We start from the raw sequence: 6,121 nt of genomic DNA on the forward strand, positions 1-6,121 counted from the left end.
CGAGGCAGGCTGCAGCAGGGACCGGGGGGGGGGGGACTGGGGACGGACTTGTTCTTTGGCTCCATTCCCATGTGAGAAATTGTTTCATCCCCTTTTCTCCCACGCTCTTTTCCCTTGAGAAATTGTTTCTGTACTAAGTCACAAAACTGTACCATTTCATACTAGAAGTGTTCCTCCATATCCTCCTGCCCCAAACGCCTTGCTAAGGGGAACACTCCTCTCAGACATGTAGTTTTCTACGCGCAGAGATATTGTGCTATGGAGAAGCGTGCAGTCCTTTTAAGCCTCTGTTCTGCAGCCACAAGTGACTCAGCCCTGACAGAAGTTTGCCAAGGCATGTGTAAAACTTTAGTTATAACACCACCTAATGTTGATTTCAAGTATGACTAAAAGGGGGCTTATAACAAGTCAGTATTTCTAATGTGGTATATATGCTTTACTAGGGGGTGTGCTCCTCCTTGTTCTTCTCACCAACACGTTCACCCCCTCCAGCTTCCCCTTTCCACCCTCTTCAACTGCTAAGCTCATTTTTCACCTTCTCAACACCATTTCTGAAGCCACTTCTGTTCTTCAGTCCTGCTTTGCACACCTGTTTTCACCTTCGCTTTCCTGTCTATACTTCCTCTGCACTCTTTTTCTGCAACCTCCTTGTCCACAAACCATGCCCAGAGTAATCTTGTGTATCATCCCTGAGGGAATTTAATATATGATTCCCTGAGGACCTACGTGTGTGGATAAACAAAAGAATCGGCTGGGTGCCCAGATTCAAAATTTGGGGCTAGCATACTGAGAGCCCCAGTAGCAGAGATTAAACTCACAAAAGTTAAGCTGCAGTACAACATTAGGACTATAGATTGTTCATCTGCACACAGCAGCTGACCTCTTTCTACCCCTCTTGCAATGAGCAGACCACACACCTTTAAGTTTTAAATGCTTTACTTAAGCAGATTCAAGGTCTAATCATGCAATGTTCCATGCAGCAGCAAGGATAATACAGGCAAGATACCCCTCCATAGAAAATACAGAATATAGTTCCAAACGTGTGCTGTGAGCTATGGAGCAAGCTCACACATCTCCGTCTTGTTACATTATGTGCGCGCGAACACACACACACACACACACACACACACACAGTACAAAGGCTTTACTTCCTCCATTTCCGGGTGTGACCTAGCTGAGTCTATCTAGCAATACAACTCTGTAGTCCTTTTCCCCTCCATGCACTAACTAGCAGTTGTGCATAGTTATGTCTGACTGCAGTGTCCCACAACTTTCTTCTTCCGTACAGGCAACCCCCAACTTGTGCAGGGTTGTGTTCCGGGTCATTGTGTGCTTGCGTGAAATCGCATGCAATTGAAACGCCCCACTCCGCCCCCATTCTGTCCTTTTAGTGATGTCTTTTATTACCTTTCTGAGTCATTTCCGGGTTTGGTGCTATGTGTGCGATTGCACACATATCGGTCACACCTAAAATGGGGGTTGCCTGTATATTGCAACTATTAAGCATCCTTTTCACCTTCTCTTATGAAGCCACCATCCCCTCTTATGCTTCAGAACCATTCATGCCCCTGCTTTCATCTCCAGTGCCATTCCATCCCTCATACTCCCTCCTTTTTCGTAATCTCTTTTGCATTTCCCCATTTCCCCTCATGTTCCCCTTCCCCTTCCCACATCATGATAACCTTCGTACCTTTATTCTACCTAATTATTTAGTTAGAGAAGCTTAACTTCAGTTGATGGATGTGGCACATGTCTGGGTGTTTGCTTGTTAATAATGTTAATGTTCAGATTTGCTTCATATGTGAGGGCTCCACATCCTTTATCTTTCTCACATGAGGCAGCTGAGGAATGGAAGAGGGAAAATAGCCATTTTTTTCTGGCAGTGTCCTTCTCATTGTACTCAGACAATAACAGAAGTTTGAATAAGGCAGAGATGGAAAGAGATTGCGATGAAAATTGTGGCTTTAAACAACAGCAGAGGTTTGTGTAAGCAGGGATAGATGTACACTGAGGGCTTGCTCTTTAAATAATAAACAAACTAGGTTTAACAAGGAGAAATAGCAGAGATGGGTTCAACCCAGAAGCTAACACAGCAGAGCCTTTCCCAACTCCCTTTTCATCGTTCTCAAATTTTGTTTTAAATGCCATTTTCCCTCCTCACTGGTACTCCTTCCTCACTCTGCTCAAACTCCTGCCATTGTTTAAAACTGCCACATTTTCCCGCTCAGTTTTTCTCCATCCCTGCTTTATTCATACCTCTGCTGTTGTTTTAAACCACCATTTCCCTCTCATTGTCTTTCTACCACTGCTTTACTCAAACTTATGCTGTTTTGAACCACCACTTTCCCCCTCTTAGTGGCTCTTCCTTCTCAGTCCCATTCCGTGGGCACTGCTATTGTGCAACTTGCCTTCCGTTTAAGCCCCTTCCCAGCCCTGACTTCATGCAAATCCGGGATTGTGATGATTCCCTACATATCCTCCAATGGCTAAGCTGATTTTACGCAATTCCGGTATTGTGGTGCAGCACGACAAATCCTCCAATGGGGGCTGTGTGATGACAGCCTTATAATTTTATGTATATATGGAGAGAGGAAGATGAGCGTTATGTCCCTCTCCTCCCACTACCAGAATTTTCCCAACAGGATACTCTTAATTTTGTGGAGAGTAGGGAAAGATTCTTTTTCTTTAGTAAAAACATAACTTCTCCCTATCACATTTGTGAAACAAAGTTTGTAATCTCTAGTGGTTCTCTCGGTTCCAAGTCACAGTGAAAGCAAATGTGGGTCAGTGATTAGATTTCTATCTAGTGGCCTGGTTTTAAATCCCAGCTGAGTCAGGAACACAGAGGAGAGTCTTGGACAAGTGTTTCTTAACTTCCAGTTTAAAAATGGTTATCAGATTTTGGGAGAATGAATAACTACAAAAACTGTTATAAAAACACTTTAAATAACAAATACCGAGAAGTCCAGGAGACACAAATTTCACCAAAACTATACAGGGCCCCAAGTATCTAACTTGTTGGTTTTTTTGTTTTTAAGTAACTCTTTATAGACAGAAACATAATAGTTTAGTTTAAAGAAAGCTTTAAATTCTGCCGTAATCAAGTTAGTACCTGTCTTGTTTGCTTCTGCATTCTGCTTAAATTTTATTTTTGACCAGTATGGTTAATTACTTATGCTTGTTAGAAAAAATGCATTTCTATACGATTGCCAATTTTGATACTTACTGTGGATCTTGAAACATTTCAGAAATATTTCACATTGTTTAGCAAAGTTTATACTTTAGCCACAGAATGTAATGGGGAGATCCTTATTACTTATAAATAAAGATATTTTAAAGTTATATTCTTAGAATTCTTTATGCAATCCAACCTACACAGAACATAAAATGGCAGTTTTAGTCTAGAGTTCTTCATGTGTTGTGCAAAGGAGCACACATCTAGTTGAAGCCAATGTACCTGCTGAACTTACATGGTTTCTCAAATCTGAAAAGCGGCCAACTCAGTTGGCCAGTGTCCGCACACATGCTCTGTTTTGACAAAACATTTTACACTTTAGAGTAATATCTGTAAGCTAAGCTAAGCAAAGATGATCTGCAACAACAAGTAGACCAGTTTGACTCAGGCACAGGAGTTGCTGCAGCACATCAAGAATCGCACGTTGTGGTTGTGATGTTGCACTGATGTCATGATTTGTGAATATGCCAGTATGCTAGGCATGGCCACAGCTGAGCATCTGCCCTGGGAGGAGGAGGAGGAGGAGGAGGAGGAGGAGAGGGAGGCAGGCACAGACAACATCAAGGCTTGCTCTAGTCAGACTGTCCCATCCCTGGCCCAACAACCTTAAAAGTTGTACCATTTGCTTTAGTCCTTTAAAACTGTGAAGCACAGGAATTGATCGCATGACAGGGATGAGCTAGGAAGATTAGTGGTTGCAGTCTTCCACCCACCAATATATTGGTAATAAACCACTGGAATGATTGCTGCCACAATGGAAAGAATTCTCTTGTTTGCTAAATTAATTGACTCCCTGCTTACATTTATGTAACTGTACATATCCAAAATATCTGTATCTTTGCCTTTTTTGTGAGGTAACACAATGGAAGTAAGCATGGAAAACCACTCTTAATTAGAAGCGAGGCCACCTGTAGTATTTTTTCATTTACTGTGACAGAAACGGCACCACAGCAATCTCAAAAAGTAAACAGCTATGTCCTTAACTCCATCACTCAATTTAAGTTGACCCCCACTTAACTAAGATTCAGCTGCAAGGGCCTTCTGGCAATTCCCTCACTGCAAGAAGGGGAGTTACAGGGAACCAAGCAAAGGGCCTTCTCGGTAGTGGCGCCCTCCCTGTGGAACGCCCACCCTTCAGACATCAAATAGATAAACAATTATACGACCTTCCATTGGCACCTGAAGGCAGCCCTGTGTCAGGAAGCTTTTAATGTCTGGTGTACTGTGTATTGTTTTATATTCTGTTGGAAGCCACCCAGAGTACTGGGGCAACTAGATGGGGGGTGGGTACAAGTAATGAATAATAATATGGCTATAAACTTAAACACACAAGGGAATGTCTCATTGAATTCAGTTGGAATTACAGTGGTACCTTGGGTTACATATGCTTCAGGTCACATATGCTTCAGGTTACAGACTCCGCTTACCCAGAAATAGTACCTCGGGTTAAGAACGTTGCTTCAGGATGAGAACAGAAATCGTGCTCCAGCAGTGTGGCAGCAGCAGGAGGCCCCATTAGCCAAAGTGGTGCTTCAGGTTAAGAACAGACCTCCGGAACAAATTAAGTACTTAACCCGAGGTACCACTGTACTCTTGGGTAACTGTTTAGGCTTCTGCTTCATTGTTTGCTTAGCCTAGCACAGTGTTTCCCAACCAGTGTTCCGTGGCACACTAGTGTGCCGCAAGACGTTGCCTGGTGTGCCGCGGGAAAAATTAAAAAATTCGAAAGATAGCTTCATATCCGGAGAGGCGGCCTTCAGGCGAGTTTTAATTTTAATTTTCCTTCTCCCACTTAATGCCCCATGCTCGCCCGAGCAGCTTGCAGTCCTCGGTAACCACGGCGACCCGAGGGAGGGGAGGGAACAGGGAAGTTGAGGGCGGCGGCGAGCCGCGATGACGTCAGTGGGCCGCGCCGCCTCGCCCTGGCACGGTGTGAGAGCCCCGGCTAGTGGCGCGAGCTTCGGAATAAGTGGGATCCGCGTGCGCGAGACCGAGATCGCGGGTAAGGAGCTCAGCCCTGGGCAGGAGGAAGCGGGGCCGCGCGTGCGGGCCACATCCCCACAGAGAGCGAGCCTCCCCCGGCCCACCACTCCGGGCAGGCCCACTCGCATGAGGGGGCGGCGATGGCGACGGCCGGCAGCTTGCCTGCAATGCCATCCCTCGAGCAGGCGAGGAGCCCGGAGGCTACCAGATGCGAGTCCTCTTTCCCACCCTGCTCGGGAGTCCAGAGCACTTGGTCGCATTCAGGATCTAGAGTGGGGAAGCGGGGCTTGTGTCTGGGCTGGACACATTGGGCTGCCTGTGCCGCTCGACCTGCGGGGAGAAATCAGGCTGGGAGTCACGACCGTGAGGCAGGGCTGCCAAGTGTGGCAGAAGAGGACACGGCCGTCGCACCTGTCCTTAGGTAGGAGCTTCTTCCGTGTCGACCTGCTGCCCTAAAGTCTTGGCTTTTTTCTTGGCTTTTTGGCGGTTGGCACAGAAGGAAGGCAAGGGGGAGGGGGAAAAATTGAAACTTACACTTTCGTGCGTCCCTCCCGGCGTGACGCTGCGCGCTGACGTCACGGGGCTGTAATGGTGGTGTGCCTCGAGATTTTTTTCATGAAACAAGTGTGCCTTTGCCCAAAAAAGGTTGGGAAACCTAGGCCCTAGCAGTCCTACTTATAGGCACAACAGCTGACTAACAAGAACCAGACAGGCTTGTACCACTTGCCTTACCAAAAAAGCTACAAATTCCCTATGTGTCAAGCACCCAGCACACCACACACAACTGGGTGTTATGCTTGGTAGGTTACAATTTGCGCAGGCCTGAATCTGTGGATGACAGCTTTTGTGATTGTCATCAGATTTCAGCTAAGAAAAGATAAGCATTTCAGCTCCCTTTTCATC

Source organism: Podarcis vaucheri (genome assembly GCF_965113315.1).
Source record: "Podarcis vaucheri genome assembly, chromosome: 6".
Taxonomy (NCBI): Eukaryota; Metazoa; Chordata; class Lepidosauria; order Squamata; family Lacertidae; genus Podarcis; species Podarcis vaucheri.